Source organism: Schistocerca gregaria, chromosome 6 (genome assembly GCF_023897955.1).
Source record: "Schistocerca gregaria isolate iqSchGreg1 chromosome 6, iqSchGreg1.2, whole genome shotgun sequence".
Classification (NCBI taxonomy): Eukaryota; Metazoa; Arthropoda; class Insecta; order Orthoptera; family Acrididae; genus Schistocerca; species Schistocerca gregaria.
This window is the reverse complement of record NC_064925.1, coordinates 262440091-262460883: the sequence shown is the minus strand read 5'-3', so window position 1 is coordinate 262460883 and position 20793 is coordinate 262440091. Positions and strand designations below refer to the sequence as shown.

The 20793-nt window shown below is 46.4% G+C and overlaps 1 protein-coding gene across 4 annotated transcripts in view; it reads left to right on the top strand.

Moving 5' to 3' along the window:
* LOC126279011 (protein FAM110B) overlaps nt 1-20793 on the top strand; it is a 1155794-nt gene that overhangs the window by 339218 nt on the left and 795783 nt on the right. Inside the window, exon 1 of one of the 4 annotated variants that reach the window (XM_049979393.1) lies at nt 16880-16925. The exons of the other annotated variants lie outside the window; for them this stretch is intronic. The gene's annotated coding sequence lies outside the window, so the exon portion shown is untranslated. Of the gene's footprint in view, nt 1-16879; nt 16926-20793 lie in introns of those variants that run through there. 4 annotated transcript variants of the gene reach the window in all.

Sequence of the window (20793 nt, the reverse complement as noted above, 5' to 3'; positions counted from 1 at the left end):
GCAGGTACTGCAGAACACTCGGCCTAGGGCTCATTGTCTCCGTTGTGTACGAACCGTACAAGCGGAAGATCTGAGAGTGAATTTATATTAAAACTTATCCAAACGGTAAATGTCTGGAAACGGGTTCATTAACAAACGTTTATCTACTATGTCCCCTCTACAGCCCCCTAGAAGTATATACACTCCTGGAAATGGAAAAAAGAACACATTGACATCGGTGTGTCAGACCCACCATACTTGCTCCGGACACTGCGGGAGAGCTGTGCAAGCAATGATCACACGCACGGCACAGCGGACACACCAGGAACCGCGGTGTTGGCCGTCGAATGGCGCTAGCTGCGCAGCATTTGTGCACCGTCGCCTTCAGTGCCAGCCAGTTTGCCGTGGCATACGGAGCTCCATCGCAGTCTTTAACACTGGTAGCATGCCGCGACAGCGTGGACATGAACCGTATGTGCAGTTGACGGACTTGGAGCGAAGGCGTATAGTGGGCATGCGGGAGGCCGGGTGGACGTACCGCCGAATTGCTCAACACGTGGGGCGTGAGGTCTCCACAGTACATCGATGCTGTCGCCAGTGGTCGGGGGAAGGTGCACGTGCCCGTCGACCTGGGACCGGACCGCAGCGACGCACGGATGCACGCCAGGACCGTAGGATCCTACGCAGTGCCTTAGGGGACCGCACCGCCACTTCCCAGCAAATTAGGGACACTGTTGCTCCTGGGGTATCGGCGAGGACCATTCGCAACAGTCTCCATGAAGCTGGGCTACGGTCCCGCACACCGTTAGGCCGTCTTCCGCTCACGCCCCAACATCGTGCAGCCCGCCTCCAGTGGTGTCGCGACAGGCGTGAATGGAGGGACGAATGGAGACGTGTCGTCTTCAGCGATGAGAGTCGCTTCTGTCTTGGTGCCAATGATGGTCGTATGCGTGTTTGGCGCCGTGCAGGTGAGCGCCACAATCAGGACTGCATATGACCGAGGCACACAGGGCCAACACCCGGCATCATGGTGTGGGGAGCGATCTCCTACACTGGCCGTACACCTCTGGTGATCGTCGAGGTGACACTGAATAGTGCACGGTACATCCAAACCGTCATCGAACCCATCGTTCTACCATTCCTAGACCGGCAAAGGAACTTGCTGTTCCAACAGGACAATGCACGTCCGCATGTATCCCGTGCCACCCAACGTGCTCTAGAAGGTGTAAGTCAACTACCCTGGCCAGCAAGATCTCCGGATCTGTCCCCCATTGAGCATGTTTGGGACTGGATGAAGCGTCGTCTCACGCGTTCTGCACGTCCAGCACGAACGCTGGTGCAACTGAGGCGCCAGGTGGAAATGGCATGGCAAGCCGTTCCACAGGACTAGATCCAGCATCTCTACGATCGTCGCCATGGGAGAATAGCAGCCTGCATTGCTGCGAAAGGTGGATATACACTGTACTAGTGCCGACATTGTGCATGCTCTGTTGCCTGTGTCTATGTGCCTGTGGTTCTGTCAGTGTGATCATGTGATGTATCTGACCCCAGGAATGTGTCAATAAAGTTTCCCCTTCCTGGGACAATGAATTCACGGTGTTCTTATTTCAATTTCCAGGAGTGTAATAGGAATTATTGAAGTTGTGCTCTACCAAAGCTACGGTTAGGTAGTTATGGGAATTTGTGGTACGATCTTATGGGACGTAACTGCTGAGATCATCGGTCCCTAAGCTTACATACTACTTAATCTAACTTAAACTAACTTACGCTAAAGACAACATACACACCCAAGCCCGAGGGAGGACTCAACCTCCGGCGGGGGAAGCCGCTCGGACCGTGCAAGGCGCCTTAGACCGCACGGCTACCCCGCGCGGCTCGGTAGTTATTGTACAGTACGTAAATGATATAGTAAATGGTAATATTACGGTAATGTAGATAGCATCAGTAGGGAAAGAAACATAAATGAATGTGTGAGATATGAACTGGGAGCCGACGATTCCTCCGTGCTTGTTTGTTTGTTTTGCATATAATTAGAACCGAACATCGTTCAGGGGTGGTCCGTTGTGTATTTTATATCCTTACGAAACAAACATCGCATTTTATAAGTAATAAAAATGCTGCTCATGTAACTTCTGCGCTTTTATGTAACCAAAGCAATTACTTCTGAAGCAAGTACTGTTTACACGCACAAACGTAAAAAATCTGTATAATTATTGTTTCTATTTTGTACTGGATAGAATGTTCTTCATCATGACCAAAGGTAGGAGTTTCTTGTTATTATTGATAAGCGAAAAAGTTGTTTAGCAATAACGGAAACATATTTTATAGCAGAAAGATGTATTGAATCGATGTCTGATACATTTTTGTTTGCGTTTCTCATTTTTTATTTTTTTCCCTTTTTTATATTCTTTTACGACATCGTTTTCTTTCATGTTACAAATCAACAGGTTTCGAATAAAACCTGAATTAAATATTGACAGTTTCGATTTTGCTGTAAATACTGTTTATTTTTAAGCAAGAGGCAGAAGGCTATCAATATACAAGAAAAAGGTTCCATAGGCTATGCGACCCTTTATATGTCCTTACTTCTTTCTAGGCAGTTCACCACTTCCGTTTTCTAGGGGAACCTATTAAGGCTCTGATCGCAAACAGAATAATTGAAACGAGGTGACTGCAACACACCTAACGTACAAGTAACGCAGTTAACTACCGTAGTCGTATGTTTACTTTCGATAGCCTACGTAGTTTTACAACTAAAAATTATCAGACACCCTGCAGAGTGCTACTACAAATGGAAGGCCGCAACAGAGCAGCGTTAGGAGCCTTTGTAAGTACTCGGCAAGTTACTTTGTTGGCGTGCGATGCGGTGCGTGGCGTTGCACCGGGGTCAGCGAGTGACCCGTCCTGGCGCGCTGCTGGTGGCAGAGCGAGTTACGGTGACGGATCACCGGCCGGGCCGGCCTAGCTGTCGGGGTAGCCGGCAGCGCGCTCTGTACCAGTGATGGAGTGGTCCCCCCCACCCCCACACACACACATAGCACGGTGAGCGGCACCGGCCGCCGCTGATGAACTGCACAAGGGTTCCGATCGCAGTGGGCCGTCTCCACTTCCGTCAGTGCACGCAACACGTGTGGGAATCTACTGCGCTGTCAATGGCACTCACTGAAATACTGCGGCTCTAACTCAGCCACTTCGCTTCCTCAACATCCTGGCTTCTCTCTCTGTCTCCTCTGGCGATACCTGTCACGTGACTCTTGTCCATAACCGATGCCGCCTTCCGATCTCAGTACATGTGTCTGTGTTTTCAGCATTTCTCTATGCGACGCCAATGAATGACGTATATAGCCCTTAGAATCTCTTTTACCGACAAGTTTATTTTATGAATTCACACATTTTATACGTTATGTTCTGCCTATTCCCACACAAACAGGGTCGCCAAAACAGTATTTTTTGCGAATAAATCAGCCGAGATCGCTTTGTATAATCTCATGTATTATCATGTTTCTGCTGTTGCCAAAAACAAAACTTGCCACTCTAAAAAAAAAGTACAGTGTCAGTTGTAATAAAACCTGTACCTAAGCGGCGCTTTTGTTGACTATTTACTTCTCATAACTCAACGAGATGTGGTGGTCCTGAAAAACGTCACAACGGTGAATAATCACCGGCCTGTCATATCACGGAAGGCGTAACTTCGAACGCTCAAAACTGCACACGAGCCAGGGCACGCTAAGAACCCATGCATTACCCTTTCCAGATTTGAGAATCAGGGCACTTGGCTACTTTCAACAAATTTTGCGCATAATTTCAAACCTTGTCGAAACTACTTATCGCTCACGCCCCGCGCAGAATAATAAAAGAAAAAAGATGACTTCTTAGTATAGTTAAGCTGTTCATGCAATAATACTTGAGCATCAGATGTGACCGTTTTAATTTATTACTTTTCTTAGTACTAAATGTATTCGAAACACATTTTGCAGGGTGTATTCACATATACCACTGAATGTACTGGCAGATGATGATGATGATGTTTGGTTTGTGGGACGCTCAACTGCGCGGTCATCGGCGCCCGTACAGACTCCCATTTTTTCATAGTCCGACTCTGTACACAGCCCCATCGAACCACTGTCACGAATGATCATGACGATGATGAAATGAAGAGGACAACACGAACACCCAGTCCCCGGGCAGACAAAACCCTCAACCCGATTACTGCAGAATTGTAGCATTGTCGGTTCGTTGATTCGAGGGAGGGAACCAAACAAAGAGGTCATCGGTGAGATCGGATTATTGGATTCGAGAAGGATCGGGAGGGAAATCGTCCATCCCCTTCACTGGAATCATCTCGGCATTTACCTGAAGCAATGTATGGAAATCACGGAAAACCTAAATCAGGATGGCTGGAAGCGGGTTTGAATCGTCGTCCTCCCGATTGCTAGTCCAGTGTGCTAAGCAATGCGCATTGCATGACATATAATTCAGGAGTTATGACTTCATAAACAGTCAGATTCATGAAAACCCAGTTTAAGACATGAATTCAGTTGCAAGGTCGTCAGACTATTATTCATGGGAGGCCGCTTCTTTAAAGTGTCAAGAGCGGCGGGAGAGTTGTCACTCTTTTATTTGCTGAGTGGTTTGGTGAAATGAATCGTTGAGTCACACAATAAAAAAAACTGGGAATAACCGTACGAAGCGACATAAAGTATAATGACCGCATAAAATTAATTTTAGAGAAAAGTGTTGCCAGGTTGACATTCGCTGGAAGAAGCTTAAGGAGATATTATTCATCTATCTTAAAAACAGTTATATAGCCGATGTTTGAGTTTAATTCATCATTCTGGGAGGCTTAACAGGTTTGCTTAATACAAGAGATAGAGATCCAATGAAGAACGGAGCGTTTCGTCAAAAGATCGTTTAGTCTGCGGGAGGTGCTACGGAGGTGCTCGTCAAAGGACAGAGGCACGTGCTACAAGAGAGGAGTCGTGCACCACGAAGAGGTTCACAGTTGAAAAGAAGAAAATGGAAATGAGCATGTGGCATTGTCGGCCGGTAGGCCCCGTGCGGGGGAGTTCCACCGCCGTATTGCAAGTCCCTTTTAGGTTACGCCACTTCTGCGACTTTCGGGTCAATGACGATGAAAATGATGATGAAGGACACACAACACCCAGTCCCGTGCAGGGAATCGAACCCGGGCCTCCTGCGTGATAAGCGTAAACGCTACCGCTACGCTACGGAGGCGGACAAAATTTCCATGATACAAGAAGAGTCGGGCCCACGTTCTTTCTTTCCACATACGTCTTGCGAAATGATCACAAAGAGAAAATTAGAGGAATTGCTGGTCATACGGAGTTTTATTGACACTCGTTCTTTCCACGCAGCATTCGCGAATGGTACGGGAAAGGGTGAAATGATAGTGGTACCAGAGGTACCGTCCGCGGCATACCTTATTCTGTGTTCAAAATATTTTGACTCTCCCCGAATTAATTTTGTCAACTCTAATCATTTGCTCTGATTTGAAATTTTCCGGCAGATTAGAATCGTGTGTCGAACCTGGAATACCGCAAAAGGCGAAGATACTGGGTTCGAGTAGCGAGGCGACACACAGATTTAATCTTCCAGGAAGTTTCATTTTATCGTGCGCTCCGCTGCTATCGACTGCCTTAACATATTTGATTCTCTAATGGTCTAAGAAACTTCAGCATTGTACTCGATAATGGCATAAAAGCCGAAATCTAGATAGTACAGAAGATAAATACAGTAATATGTAGTCAAACGGCGGTTTATTCTTTCAAAAAATATCGCAGGATGGTGGCTCAGCACCACCGAAAATTTTTCAAATATTAATCCTCCTCCATACAACTCTCAAAAATTCTTGAGAGTTGCATCTAACTGCTTCTCATTCTTGATATTAGAGCTCTTAACTTGACATCTGGTATATAAAAAATTACAAAAATCCAATTGCCCTATGGTTACCTTGCAAGCCATATTTCACAGTATCCTTTCTTCCAGGAGTGCCAGCCTTGCAAGTATCACACGAGAAATTCTGTGACTTTTGACTGGTAGTTGAGGTAGTAGCTGAAGTAAAGCCTGTGAGGACGGATCGTGATTCGTTGGTAGAGCACTTCCCCGAGAAAAGTGAAACTCCCTCATTCGAGCCCCGGTCATGCTCACAGTTTTAATCTGCCAGGAAGTTTGTCCCTAAACTACAAATAATGCAAGGTAAAACTAAGGAGATCAAAGTGTACAGTCCCGATCATTCAGGCTTGTTCCATGTTGTGATGGGCTGACTGGTATAGCAACTGGTTTCCATAATTATGTAAGGGGACATTGCCTCTCCATCTATCTTAATTATTATTACTATTATTATGCTTATAACGGCCTTTCCGTAGTGGATACACCGCTTCCAGTGAGGTCACCGAAGTTAAGCGCTGGTCGGTACTTGGATGGGTGACCATCCAGGCCGCCATGCGCTGCTGCCATTTCTCGCGGTGCACTCAGCCTCGCGATGCCAATTGAGGAGCTACTCGACCGAATAGTAGTGGCTTCGGTCAAGAATACCATCATAACGACCGGGAGAGCGGTGTGCTGACCCCATGCCACTCCTATCCGCATCCTCCAATGAGGAAGACACGGCGATCGGATGGTCGCCGTAGACCACTCGTGGCCTGAAGACGGCGTGCTTATTGTTATGCTTATCAACGATACAAAAACATTACAGATATGCTATTTATATTTTCGACGTAATCTCGAAGGCGTGTAATACACGCATTCCCATCTCTTCGGAAAGGCATGGAAAACTTGTGACAAGATTTCTTTTTTTTTTTTTTGGATTGTGAATGCAGCCACGCATGCACCACAGTTTTCACCTCTTGATAGTTTCTGGAATGTCTGCCTCGCTGCGCTTAGTTAAGTCGTCTGAACACATGAAAATCGCAGAGAAGGAGGTTTGGTGAATTTGATGTTTGCACAGTTTTAATGTCCTGTATTGCTGCTTCAGTTGGAAGGGGAGAGTGAGGGCGACCATTGTAGTGATACACCAAGCCACGTGCTGTAAGAAGTCATCATCAATTACTGCTGGCTGCAGGGCGGAAGTGATTTCGAGGCATATCTGTCAGTTACCGGTGACTATTAATCCCTTTTCATAAAACCCTTCAAATTACCCCTTTTGCATCTCAAATTAGTGTCAGCATGAGTTTTCCCGTCTCCGGCTGCGCGTCGAAGTTTTGTTGTTTTGACGAAGAACTGTGACAGAATCCCGTACTCGATCTGTCCATTTCAGGATAGTGTGTGTGTGTGTGTGTGTTTGAGGTTTCCGGGGGCTAAACAGCGTGGTTTCAGTATAGTGATAGTGGGCCCATTTTTCAGGCCGGCCGGGGCGGCCGAACGGTTCTAGGCGCTACAGTCTGGCACCACGCGACCTCTACGGTCGCAGGTTCGAATCCTGCATCGGGCATGGGTGTATGTGATGTCTTTAGGTTAGTTAGGTGTAAGTAGTTCTAAGTTCTAGGGAAGTGATAACCGTGGAAGTTAAGTCGCATAGTGCGCAGAGCCATTTTTGAACCCAGTTTTCATATCCTTTAAGAATGCTGTCCAGAAATCAGTTAGCTTTGACCTGGGAACGACAGAAATGTTCCTCGCAGGCATCGACGCTACGACATCTCTACTCAGCAGTTAATTGACGTGGCACCAATCTCGCGAGCAGTTTACTGGATCGTATCACATCATGGACTGTAGTGTGCGCTTAGTATCCGAAGAAGTAGCTACTTCATTCCTAGCAATATACTTGTTTTCCTTCACAAGCTTGTCCATCGCAGCAGTGTTTTCATTTGTGACGGCGCAGTGTGCCTGGTGTGAGCGCAGGGCGTCTCCCACAGAAGTTACGCCTCATCTTTCTGCACTATTCCATCGTACGCTTGCTGCAAGGCGCTAACGAATCAACCGCATTGCATTCTTATTCTGCGATGCATTTCCACAGACTTAAGAGCTTCACTGCTCAAAAAATGTATCAGAAATCGTCACCCAAACGCGGTGCAAGCCGACGATAAAAATGGTTTCTATCCGAACACCCACAGACAGTGACGTCACGATCGTGTAGACCATTGTCGATGTATGTCGTTCGCCGTTTACAAGTCAAGCTGATGTGAAAGTGTTTACCAAGCAGCAATAATTTTCCGAAAGTGATGAAATTTACAAGTGATCACTATTCTTATCATTCAAAAATAACACTAATTACACCATATCTGTTGATTCATCCGTGGTATAATAGCTGTTCACCCATGTCTTCTAGTTATCTTCCCAAAAGTTTACGTACTCTCTATACCTGAACAACATTAGTACACATACTCCAGGAAACATTACACATAGAGTAAAAAACGCATCTAATTGCTTTGCCAGACAAAGAAGAAATGCAATTTGTTGCATACACTTGAGACTGATAAAAATGATCACAGAATAATACGTCATCTATATTTCGTCGTCTTCGTCTTCTTCTTTCTCTTCTTCTTCTTGCACTTCCGTGCCGCATCGGAGCAGGTTCGACAGGGTGATTAACGGATTTGGCATTGTAGTTCAAGGGGTGCCGGGATGATCTTCCTGTCGCCATGCCGTTGCTCCCACCCCCGCCCTCAGCTCACCCCCCCCCCCCTCCCCAGCACGGAATATGTGTACCCCCACTATCTGCGCCTAGTGTTTTCTACCTGAAAGTGAGCAAATGTTTGTATCGGGTAACTGATGCGGGACGTGGGGATCAGCCTGGTAATTATCTAACTGGATGCGGGAAACCGCCTAAAAGCCTCGTTGAGGCTGCCAGCACACCGGCCTTCGTCGTTGATACGTCGTTTGGATTCCCGGCGCACCTCTGCTTCCGGGAAACAGTGCTTTAACACCCACGGCTGTCCTGTATTTGGTAGTGAGTATATGAAACTCCATTATAAGAGCGCGCCATTTGTAACACCATCATATTTCACAGTAAATGTGAACGTGGTTCATAAGAGCATTATTGCAATTCCTTGGTCCGTATTACCTATCATGTTGACGAAACTGAACACACAACCCTGAGAGAGAGCCGTCTTATATGTACATAACATGGAATATTACAGAATATGCTTATATTAAATCAATAAGAAAGTCGCAGAGTCTTTTAGAAACCTGAAAACGAATAAAAAAAAAAGTATTTAGAAATATGACGCAAGCCAAGTACTCCTGACGCTATAACTGCAAGTTAGTATCCTTTACAGCGCGTTGAACTCCGCGACCTGTGACCATTGTTTATCGTAGGACCTCCTCAGTGGCTTAGGCGCCGATGTGTCACTAACCGACTTTTAATTATAACAAATCATACCAAGAAGGACGTGCATTTGATCAATCTTCAGTGCACCTTCGTCTTGAAACAGCATACTTCCCTAAGGCACAAGTACGCCCAAATAATACGAAACCAACCAAATACGAAAACTATTTAACCACTAATATTATTACAACAAATTGTGCCAATACCGACGCGTTTTCGAGAGATCGCCATGTAAGTAGGCTGTTTAGGTTTTTATATTGGTAACGCCACGTAGCGATCAGTATGAAAATCACTGGCTGTGCTGTGTGCGCTCTGTGGCTGGTTGGCATTGTTGGAATATTCGCTATTGTAGTGTTGGGCAGTTGGAGGTGAACAGTGCGTAGCGTTGCGCAGTTGGAGGTGAGCCGCCAGCAGTGGTGGATGTGAGGAGAGAGATGGCAAAATTTTGAGAGCGGATGATCTGGACGTGTGTCTGCCAGAAAAAGTAAATTTGTAAGACTGGATGTGATGAACTGATATATATATATATATATATATATATATATATATATATATATATATATATATATATATATATATGATGACTTTTGAACATTATTAAGGTAAATACATTGTTTGATCTCTCAAAATCTTTCATTTGCTGTCTTTTGTAGGGATTATTAAAAGTCAGACTGCGTTGTGCTAAAAATATTGTGTCAGTTTATTTATGATCTGAAAAAGTAAAGAGAGAAATGTCTGTGCACGTTCAGTTTTGCTCAGCTGTTTGAAAATCAAATAACGTAAGAGGTTTTCCTGCACAGTAATTTATAAATTTTTCTAAGGGGAGGTTTCAACCACTGTACTGGTGTTCTGAAATATCATATTTTTATACGAGATAAGATATGGCGTACAACTATTCAAATATGAGCTTCTAATAAAAAAAAAGAGCGATTCCAATCCGGCGTTTTCCAAGTTCCTCAAAGCAGTGGGTACAGTGGATATAAACCATCGAATGTTTGACGCAAGCGCTAGACTGCGTCACTTTTTTGACACTTGTTTGTCGGGTGGAAACAATGTCTCTCGCCGACAATGGCACAGCCGTCTTTGCACTGCTGCAGTTTAGTTTTCTGTGATGAAACAGGTTGCCAAAAGTTGGGCACTTGTCGAAGTCCGAGGATAAACTGCTGCCCTCTGCCACATGGGCAACCAACTTTTAGGGATTTTATTTCGCTTTCGGTGTTTTCATTGGAATGACCCTCATACAGCTCACGGTCTTCCGCTCCAATTGCAGGCCATTATTTAGGGGACACGCTGTTGGCCGCAGTTTAGTAGGTGACGGAGGTTGCGGCCTCAGAGCCACTGAGGCGCGAAGCCTGTGCACAGTGTGGACCGCCAGCGGCGCTGTCGGAGCGCGTCCAGCTCGTTAGCGACGGCGGTGATCCGTGCCCCGCCATCCACAGCCTGGAGCCCGGCTTCTGTGGAAAGCCGCTGGGTTATCTGCCTCTGGAGGGGGAAAAAAGAGAACCTGCTCTGCACGACACGCCGTGGCGCGGGAGGACCAAGTCACGTGCGACCTACTTGCCACGTCTCCTGCAGCGCGCACGTCGGGAATTAAACTTCATGCACATCGGTGAGCCGTATTGGGATTAGTGTAGGCTTCCGTTCTACGAGGCGGCGTTCAGTAAGTAATGCAGCACTTGAAACTTCCTGGCAGATTAAAACTGTGTGCCGGGAGAGACTCGAACTTGGGACCTGTGCTTTCACACTTGCCCGCGAAAGGTAAAGATCCCGAGTTTGAGTCTCGGTCCGGCACACAGTTTTAATCTGCCAGGAAGTTTCGTATCAGCGCACACTCGGCTGTAGAGTGAAAATTTCACTCTAGAAACATTCCCCAGGCTGTGGCTAAGCCATGTCTCCGCAATATCCTTTCTTCCAGGAGTGCTAGTTCTGCAAGGTTCGCAGGAGAGCTTCTGTGAAGTTTGGAAGGTAGGAGACGAGGTACTGGCGGAATTAAGGCTGTGAGGACGGGGTGTGAGTCGTGCTTGGTTAGCTCAGTCGGTAGAGCACTTGCCCCCGAAAGGCAAAGGTCCCGACTTCGAGTCTCGGTCCGGCACACAGTTTTAATCTGCCAGGAAGTTTCATATCAGCGCACACTCCGCTGTAGAGTGAAAATTTCATACTAATGGAGCACTTTTTTACCCGACCAATTTCGGTTGAAAAGATGCGTCATTTTTTGTGGAACATTCCTGCTTCAGCCCCTTTAGTCTCATGGAATTCTCAAAACTGGCGGCGCTATACGTAGTCCTCAAAACGGCATCTGTAACAGAGGTTTGTTCCAAACAGAGAACTGTCATTGAGTTTCTTTTGGCGGGAAACCAGAGAATCGCAGACACTCATAGTGGTTTGCAGAATGGCAGTGAACAAAGCACGGCCAGTCATTGCTCGAGATGCCGGTCATCATCATAATAACATCGCGCAAACCTGCCAGATCTCCCATGTGCCGGATGGCCGCACACAGCTGTGACTCCTGCAGTTTTTATAGGAAAGAGGAGGCAGTGAAACTTAGCGACGTATGGACGGTAGCTCTGCAGAATCGTTGTTGTTGTTGTTGTTGTTGTTGTTGTGGTCGTCAGTCCTGATACTGATTTGATGCAGCTCTCCATGCTACTCTATCCTGTGCAAGCTTCAAATCTCCCAGTACCTACTGCAAGCTACCTCCTCCTGAATCTGTTTAGTGTATTCATCTCGTGGTCTCCCTCTACGGTTTTTACCCTACACGCTGCCCTCCAGTACTAAATTGCTGATCCCTTGACGCCTCAGAACATGTCCTACCAACCGATCCCTTCTTCTAGTCAAATTGCGCCACAAACTCCTCTTCTCCCAAATTCTGTTCAATACCTCCTCATTAGTTATGTGATCTTCCCATCTAATCTTCAGCATTCTTCTGTAGCACCACATTACGAAAGCTTCTATTCTCTTCTTGTCCAAACTATTTATCGTCCATGTTTCACTTCCATACATGGCTACACTCCATACAAATACTTTCAGAAACGACTTCCTGACACACTTAAATCTATACTCGATTTTAACAAATTTCTCTTCTTCAGAAACGATTTCCTTGCCATTGCCAGTCTTCATTTTATATCCTCTACTTCGACCATCATTATTTATTTTGCTCCCCAAATAGCAAAACTCCTTTACTACTTTAAGTGTCTCATTTCCTAATTCTCTCAGCATCACCCGACATAATTCGACTACATTCCATTATCCTCGTTTTGCTTTTGTTGCTGTTCATCTTATACCCTCCGTTCAAGACACTGTCCATTCCGTTCAACTGCTCTTCCAAGTCCTTTGCTGTCTCTGATAGAATTGCAATGTCATCAGCAAACCTCAAAGAATCGGTAGACAATTTTATCTTTAACGACAATCGATAGTTAAGTTCTATCTTTGACAAGGATTATCTCTGCTCACCACGTTTTACTTCGACCACGCCCCCTTTCTACAGCATATACGTCGCTCTCGGACGTCGGACCGGTCAATCAGTAAGACTCAGTGGAGGAGCGCCTCTGAGGATATCCAGCGCAGTCCTGGACGAAACGTCAGGAACAGAAGAGTTTCTTGGACTACGAGGTCACACCCCGATAGGTTTACCAGCAACTGCCAGGTTCAATACCTATATCAACAAATGAATAAATATTCCTTTAAAAAGAGCATAATTCCAGTTTGAGGAGAAATGTTTGTGGTCCTTATGACCAACCTTTCCCTTTTTACTGTAGTACAGTCTCTCACAAATGAAATTACGGGAAGATTAAGCTGTATTTCTAACCACTTTGCATTTACAGAAAGAACCCTCCAGACTTGTTGATTAGGTGAAATGCCGTCCTGTTAAATGCCTACAGACAGTATGTTTTCCGCGACGCTTCAAGTCGAGTGTACTTGACAGGCGAGCGCCGGTCTCCCCACGAGCGGGAGGACGCGCTTAGATTCCGCGACAGCTCACGCGTGCTCGCGCTGTCCTTGTGTTGTTCGTCGCCCCCTCACGCCGGCTGCATCCCAGATGTCCCTCGGCCTTCAGCCGCCTGCCGGATGTTGTTTTCTGCAGTGTTACCTCTGCTGCTATAGTCCTTCTGTCTACGCTTGTACAAGCCCTGTCCCAGGCAACGTGCACCCCTTAGAGTCCCCGACGAACGACTGAGCAAACACGTCAGAGCTGCTTCAGCAAGACAATGAGCTGACGCTCGACCACAATTGAACGGGCTGAAATTCTGCAGACGGAAGAACTTTTGATTTATTCATTCTAATGCTGAGAAGTGCCAATACTACCTTACCACCACTTTACTCACTTATGGTTTCAAAACACTTATAACAGTAGAAGAACCCAAGCTCTTATTTGCGAATGTAGACTGAAAGAAACACGCTTCGTCTCTTATACGTGCAATCTGTGATCCAGCTTTTGCAACATAATAATACAGCAGCTGATACTTCATTAATAGTTCGTGAACGTTTGGCCAAAAACAATAGTGTAACGACGCCTCAGCCTTCATATTCGCCAGACATGACTCCGCGTGATTCTTTCTGTTCCCAAAAATAAACAAAATATTTCTAAGCGTAGATTAAAATCGATGGGAGAGTTGAAAGATATCCCAAGGACCGAGTTCCAGTAGTCTTTCAGGGATTGAAAAAAGCGCTAACATTAATGTGCAGTATCTAAAGGGACTATTTTTCAGGGGACATAATGATGTTTTTATGGCCTACAGTCTCAGGACTGGTTTGATTAATCCTCCAAGCTATTCTATCCAGTGCTAGCCTCTCCACCTCTGCATAGCAGGTGCATCTACGTCCATTTGAACCTGGTTGCTGTGTTCACACCTTGTACTTCCTCTATAATTTTTATCCTTCGCATTTGTCTCCATTACCAAGTTAACAATTCCTTCATGCCTCACGTTGTGTCCTATCAGTCGATCCCTTTTAGTCAAGATCCGTTAAAAATATCTTTTTTCATAAAATTCGGTTCAGTATCTCGTTATTAGCTACTCTACCTATCCGTCCAACCTTGAACGTTCTTCCTTAGCACCAGATTTCAAAATGTCTGAATTGCTTATCGTACCTTCTCACTTTCGTAAAAGGCAACGCTCCAAATACCAGTAGGAAACATTACTTAACACTAACGTTTGTAGTAGACGTTCACAACTTCCTCTTTTTCAGAAATTTGTTTCGTGCTATAACCAGTCTGCATCTTATTCCTCTGTTTTGGCAAATATCAATTGTTTTGGTGCCCAAATAGGGAAGCAAATCTTGTGCATTTAGAATCTCTTTTTCTAATCTAATTTTCTCTGCATCGCCTGATTTAAGTGCGTTATATTTCTGTTTTAAACTCTTTTAAAGACGCTATTGATTCCGTTCAGCTGCTCTTGTAAATCCTTTTGTGTCTCTGACGGAATTACCTCTTCGGCTAACCTCAAAGTTCTTTTTCCTTCTCCCTGAACTATAACTCCTGCTGCTTGATCAACATACAGATATACAGATTGAAAGATAAGGGACTATTGGGGACAACTCTCACTGACTTTCGTCTCACTTAGTGCCTGCCTTTCTTCTCCTTCCTCTGGTTTCTGTACAAGTTGTAGATGACTTTTCAATCCCTGAATTTTATCCCGGATTCCTCCAAAATTTCGAAGAGCGTAATCCACTCAACATTGCCAGAAGCTGTCTCTAAATCTACAGATGCTATAGAAGAATGTTTGCCTTTCCGTGACTTATCTTCTAAGATAAGTTGTAAGATCAGTACTGCCTCTCGTGTTCTCACATTTCTCCGGAAGGCAAAGTGATCTTCACACAATCGGCTCCTACCAGTTTTTCCAATCTTCTGTAAATAATTCGTATCAGTATATTGAAACAATGACAGGTGAAGCTGGCAGTTGATGTTGTTTCCAAAAGAAGACAAAACTTACCGTTTCTGTATCACACAAAAAATACTCATGAATCTCTCTCTCTCTCTGGTTCAGACAAACTAAAGTCGTTCTCATACGGGAAGAGGCAGCGTACGTGAACAGGGCATCCGATCTCACGAGAGACAGTGCCATCGGCACGCAGGACGAGCTGATTAATTTGATTGGTGGTCTCAGCGCTCTCCAGTGGCAGTTGTCGCCATTATTTGGCTCGCAAACACGGACGCGCATAAAATTGCTATGTTAGCTCCTCCCTTATCCGTATGCTGGTCACGTTGTTTTGCCTGTAGTATACTTAAATAAAAGCTTCAATGACCTCGAAATCGTTATAAGACAAAAAGAAATGTTGCAGACAAAAAAATAAATATAGAAAAAAGTTAATATTGCTCTATATCGGAGAGTTAACATCTGAGGTCATCAGTCCCCTAGACTTAGAACTACTTAAACCTAAATGGGATAAGCTATCAGACACATCCATGCACGAGGCAGGATTCGAACCTGCGACCGTAGCAGCAGCGCGGTGCCGGACTGAAGTCCCTAGAACCGCTCGGCCACAGCGGCCAGCTGTTCCAGTCTGTAAATATAACTTCAGAAAATCGGACAAAGTTGCTCCTGAATGACAGCGCACTTATAACATCAAATATTACAGAAATTATTTCTATTAATTTAATAAAAAAAAGTCGCAGAACGTTATAGAAAATGCAAAGGCGTAAAAACAATCTGGGCACAGAGGGACACGAATCCGCTATACATTGTACCGTGACATGGCACCTCTACAACTACGCTACGCTGAAGCACTATGGGACTTAACTTCTGAGGTCATTAGTCCCCCAGAAGTTAGAACTACTTAAACCTAACTAATCTAAGGACATCACACACGTCCATGCCCAAGACAGGATTCGAACCTGCGACCGTAGCGGTCGCGCGGTTCCAGACTGAAGCGCCTAGATCCGCTCAGCCACTCCGGCCGGCAACAAAAACAAAGAGAAGTGGTCGGCTCCCGATTTCTCTCACACACATCTATTTAGCCGGCCGCGATGGTCTCGCGGTTCTAGGCGCGCAGTCCGGAACCGCGCGACTGCTACGGTCGCAGGTTCGAATCCTGCCTCGAGCATGGATGTGTGTGATGTCCTTAGGTTAGTTAGGTTTAAGTAGTTCTAAGTTCTAGGGGACTGATGACCAAAGATGTTAAGTCCCATAGTGCTCAGAGCCATTTTTGAACACGTATATTTACGTTTGTTTCCTTAACAATGCTTCCAATAGTACCGGTACTCCTACCGTCATTTATTTACTGTAATAAATCTTACCGAATCACAGTCTTGGTAGAGCAACTGTACGCAGAACCAACTTTGCGCTTCATGTGACAAAATGGCTAATTGGCGTGAAACATCAGGAAGTGACGTCACAATACTCGTTCAGCTTCACGTCAGCGTCACGTGGAGAGGCGGCTTTTAAGCGACGAGACAGGAAACGTAGTTGCAGCGGCTGTAATCGCGGGTCAGGGGTGAAATGAAGCTCGTTACGCTGTCCCGTTGTGTGCCTGCGGGCAAAGCGGTCCCGCGTGATAAGGCGGCTTTGAGCCGTACCGGCGGTGACAGGACAGCGGCTGCGCCTGCAGCGACCCCACACACGAGCAGATAAGGGCTGGGGGCGTGGGGCCCGCCTGTTGCAGAGTGGACCGGCAGGCTGGTCCACAGTCCACCCCAAGGCGGCGGCGCGCCCGCACCGACCGACGCACGGTGAGTTGCTGAGCTCCTCCGCGGGCCACCCTTCTCACTACACAGCTGGTTCCTGTATCTACACTACTGGCCATTAAACATACTACACCACGTAGATGACGTGCTACAGACGCGAAATTTAACCGACAGGAAGAAGATGCTGTGATATGCAAATGATCAGCTATTCACACAAGGTCGGCGCCGGTGGCGACACCTACAACGCGCTGACGTGAGGAAAGTTTCCAACCGATTTCTCATACACAAACAGCAGTTGACCGGCGTTGCCTGGTGAAACGTCGTTGTTATGCCTCGTGTAAGGAGGAGAAAGGCGTACCATCACGATTCCGACTTCGATAAAGGTCGGATTGTAGCCTATCGCGATTGCGGTTTATCGTATCGCGACATTGCTGCTAGAGTTGGTCGAGATCCAATGACTGTTAGCAGAATATGGAATCGGTGGGTTCAGGAGGGTAATACGGAACGCCGTGCTGGATCCCAACGGTCTCGTATCACTAGCAGTCGAGATGACAGCCATCTTTTCCGCATGGCTGTAACGGTTCGTGCACCCACGTCATGATCCCTGAGTCAACAGATGGGGACGTTTGCGAGACAACCACCACCTGCACGAACAGTTCGACGACGTCTGCAGCAGCATGGACTATCAGCTCAGAGACCATGGCTGCGGTTACCCTTGACGCTGCATCACAGACAGGACTGCGATGGTGCACTCAACGACGAACCTGGGTGCACGAATGACAAAACGTCATTTTTTTCAGATGAATCCACGTTCTGTTTACAGCATCCGTGTTTGGCGACATCGCAATGAACGCACATTGGAAGCGTGTATTTGCCATCGCCATACTGGCGTATCACCCGGCGTAATGGTATGGGGTGCCATTGGTTACACGTCTCTGTCATTTCTTGTTCGCATTGACGGCACTTCCAACAGTGGGCGTTACATTTGAGATGTGTTACGACCCGTGGCTCTACCCTTCATTCGATTCCTAGGAAACCCTACATTTCAGCAGGATAATGCACGAGCGCATGCTGCAGGTCCTGTAAGAACCTTACTGGACACAGAAAATGTTCGACTGCTGCCCTGCCCAGCACATTCTCCAGATCTCTCACCAATTGAAAACGTCTGGTCAAAGGTGGCCGAGCAACTGGCTTGTCACAATACGCCAGTCACTACTCTTGATGAACTGTGGTATCGTCTTGAAGCTGCATGGGTAGCTGTACCTGTACACGCTATCCAAGCTCTGTTTTACTCAATGCCCAGGCGTTTGAAGACCGTTATTACGGCCAGATGTGGTTGTTTTGGGTACTGATTTCTCAGGATCTATTAACCCAAATTGCGTTAAAATGTAATCACATGCCAGTTCTAGTAGAATATATTTATCCAATGAATACCTGTTTATCATCTGCATTTCTTCTTGGTGTAGCGATTTTAATGGCCAGTAGTGTAAATACATATTCCGCACGCCACCACATGACGGAGGAAAAACGCACCAGTGCTAGTCACTCCCTTTCCCGTTCACTCGCAAATAGAACGAGGAAAACGTGACTGCCTGTACACCTCCATACGGGCTCTAATTTCTCTTATCTTCGTAGTCCTTACGCGAAACGTACCTTGTCACAATCGCCGATGAAGCCTTCTCGGCTTACCAGCCGAGACAAGGAAACGTTCTGTCGTAACGTGTCTACAAGTTTCCTAATCGTCATCGTCAGGCGAAATGTCGGGTCCGTGTCAAATTCGTATGTTTGTACACGCCGGACTGCAGGTTCCTCTGCCTCGTCTGCAACGGCCGGGTCAATCGCTCGCCTCCGGAAGGTGTGACGTAAACGGTAGTAGGGGTGGGGGATCGCGGACGATGGCGGGGGAACTCCCGGCGTGTTGGAGAGTCAACGGCGTCGTTTCCCTGTGCTGCCGTGTATTCCATCCGCTGCCTGCGCCCATTTCACATCAGAGTGCTCTTGACGTGTTCTTGATAGCGCCATATATCATGAAGAACTCAGTTCAAAACCGATATCCCTGTTAACAAGATCATCATGTCCATTATAATTATCCGGGTTGTTATGCCGTGGTCGGTTGGTGAATTCTTTGCCAAATCCCAACGTTTCGTCCGCGTCTGCGGGAGACATCTTCAAGGGGGTCTGTAGCTCGATGGAAGGTCCAACACGCCCACTGGCTCGCTACAGACAGTAGCAACTCCTCCTTTTTCCATGTTGACTCTACATGAATAAGGTGATATCTTTAAATGTCTATTTTTTATTTTATTTTTAGTCTGATAAAAAACCAAAGATTAAATTGCTGCCAGTGAAACGAGAAGTAATGACATTTGTATTCTTGCTTGTCACAAATATTTTGCTTTTTTTCTCGAATATGTCGTGATTTCTGAAGGTGTAGTTAGGCAGGAATATAAGAGTACATCTCTCTGTTGCGCGTCAACGAAAGTCGCGAAACTGGCCAGAAGTGACACGGTGCAAAACCGTTTGGTAGGAAGTGTTACGGTACCTGCTGAACTTACAAAAAGGTCGGGAATGCCTCAATGCCTCGATCGGGAGCACCGCGATCAGAATGTCCTGAAGCCGTAGGTGCCATGCACGATCTCATTAACAGTATTCGGACACCTATTAGTGGATATCAACGTGACCTGCGGCCACTCTTCGAGCTTAAGTCGGCCTGAACGATGCTGAACTTCCGATGAGGTGTTTGAATGTCTGTGGAGGTACGGTATCCCATTCTTCCTCAAGCCCGAAACCAGTGATGTTGGACTGCGCGGTCAGGAGTGAAGTCTATGTTCTCATCCCAAAGGTGTTACATCCGGTTCAGGATAGGACTACGGGCAGGCAAGTCAACTTACAAACTATTACCCCACATGAACTGCTTTACGACATGCTGCATTATCATGCCGTCCGCCCCAACGGCTGAATGGTCAGCACGTTGGAATGCCACGCACGGGGGCCCAGGTTCGATTCCCGGTTGGGGCGGAAGATTTTCTCCCCTCAGGGACTGGGTGTTGTGCTGTCCTCATGTTTACTTCATCCCCACTGTCGACGCGCAAGTCACCCAATGTGGCGTCGCACTCAGTAAGACTGGCACTTGGCGGCCGAACTTCCCGCCTGGGAACTCTGTGCCACTGACGTCATACGTTCATTTCCATTGTTACGCCCATATGATCTTCGCTCGAACTGTTCCACTGCTGCTCACAGTACAAAATGCTGTAAAACTTGTTCACATCCTTATGCATTCAGCGTTTTTTTTAAGTGGAATAAGGGAACCACAGCCTAGTCACAAAAAAAAACCATCATGCCGTAACATCACTACCTCTGTACTTCACTGCTGGCACACGCATTCGCCAAACTCGAATCCTTACACATTGCCACAGCCTGTAGCGTGAACCAGCACTCCAAATCACTTATTCTACTCATCAACGGGTCAGTGGCGTCGCTCTTGTACCACAAATAAGGCATCACTTAGCACTGGTTACAGAAATTTGTGCGTTCTGAGGAGCTGCTCGACCCCATTCTCTTTAACTCCCCAAGCACAGTCATTGTGCTAGATAGACTGTTGATACCACTTTGGAACTCACGAGTGATTTCTTCATCTGTTTTCATGCGATTTTTGTGAACCATCCTCCGCAGTGCTCGACTGTCCCTATGCAACAGTACGTTAGGTCTGGCTGGTCTTAATTTAGCTGTGATTGTTCCTTCGCGTTTCCACTACACGATCACATCGACAGCAAACTTTGACAACGTCAGAAGGGTGATGTCCAGTGACTAGTCACGTGCCGTCACTGAGCTCTACTGCCGACCACTCTACTATTACTCCTTGTATTAGCGGGTCAAGGTCTCGTGACATCTATTGGTCAATTCTGCGTTGCCCAGG